General features: G+C 50.6%; 1 protein-coding gene across 9 annotated transcripts in view; it reads right to left on the bottom strand.

Moving 5' to 3' along the window:
* TJP1 (tight junction protein 1) overlaps window positions 1-1377 on the bottom strand; it is a 346374-nt gene that overhangs the window by 131565 nt on the left and 213432 nt on the right. The window lies entirely within an intron of this gene.

The raw sequence follows: 1377 nt of genomic DNA, 5'->3' as shown, positions 1-1377 counted from the left end.
CGCCCCGCCCCCCGCGGCACGCCCCAGGGACCGCCCCGCCCCGCCCCGCCCCCTGCAGGCGGCGTGTGCTGCGGCCGAGACAGAGGGTCTGCGCCCCGCCTGCTGCCTCAGCCGCGCCTCGTGTCGCCGGCAAGGGCCGGAGGGGTCCTGGGTCTCGGTACCAAGCGGGGAAGCCCTGAGCGGGGCTGGGGTGGTGACGAGGTGCCGCCGGGAGAGCCGTGCGGCTGCTCCCCACCTCCCCGGCCGTGTGTGCCTGCCCCTTGACGGGGAAAAAAACACCAGCTTGTAAAGAAGTGGTTTCCCGTGTGCTCTGCCGCTCCTTTCCGGCTTCTGGAAAACAAGTTATTTATTGAAGGAGGAAGGAAAAGCGGCTCAAGCTGAGCCCTTTGGGAGATGTTATTTGTTCTTTAACAGCGCGCAGCTGGAGTCCCGGGCGGGTGAAGCTCGTCTAGGAGCGGGCAGGACCCGAGCCTCGCTTTAGGCGTCCATGACACACACACTGGAGCACCGGGCCAACTTGAGCAGTAAGAGGGCTGCTGGTGCACTTCAGGTTAACTACATACCCCAAATTTGCAAGATCAAGATGCAAGTAATCCAAGTTCTCTTCCCTAAGTATCACTGCTGCAAGCATTTTTTCCATCTTACTGGAAAAAAGTCTGTTTTGGGTGGGTTTTTTCTCTTCCTGTGATCTGTAGTCTGATTTAATTTTTACTGTGGCGGTTAATATGCTATTCAAAGTACTTTGCATGAGCTGTACAGGACCTTACATACATCAAGCATGTCACTTACTGCCGGGCCAAGTGAATGGGAAATGAATGCCAAGGGCTTTCAAATGGGAATGGAGGACTTGGGGAGTCACGTCCACTATATTTCTTGCTGTTGTACATATACGCCAGGGACTGCTCCCTACAACTTTAAATAATGTCCCTGGAATGCTCAAGGCAAATATTATTCTTTCTTTGAATCTCTCCTTTATATTTACCATTTTTTCTTTGTGGGTGCAGGCGTACATTTTTTTTTTTTTTTTTAATTAAAACAAAACAGGTTTTCTATGAAATGACGGATACAAATTTAGGAGTCAGAAAACGTGAAATGGCACCAGATTCTCAATAATGCCTAAAAAGTACCAAGCATGCACAGTACAAAAGACTGAGCCTGTTGTGAGCTCTCCTATATCCTGGAACAAGTTCCAAGCATAGATTAGGGTTTTCACTGGCTTCTCCAAAGTATACCAGATGTCTGGGACTATTTCTGACAGCTGGAGATTGCTAGGGCATGACCCCCACCATGCTCTTTTTTTTTCTTCTTTTTTTTGGCAAGACATGCCCCTGTGCTGGGTGGAGCAAGAGCCAGTTCCTGTCATACAAGAATTTCCCT

The sequence above is a fragment of the Alligator sinensis genome, unplaced genomic scaffold (assembly GCF_000455745.1).
Source record: "Alligator sinensis unplaced genomic scaffold, ASM45574v1 scaffold458_1, whole genome shotgun sequence".
Taxonomy (NCBI): domain Eukaryota; kingdom Metazoa; phylum Chordata; order Crocodylia; family Alligatoridae; genus Alligator; species Alligator sinensis.
The sequence above is the reverse complement of the archived record's forward strand: the minus strand, read 5'-3'. Positions and strand labels throughout refer to the sequence as shown.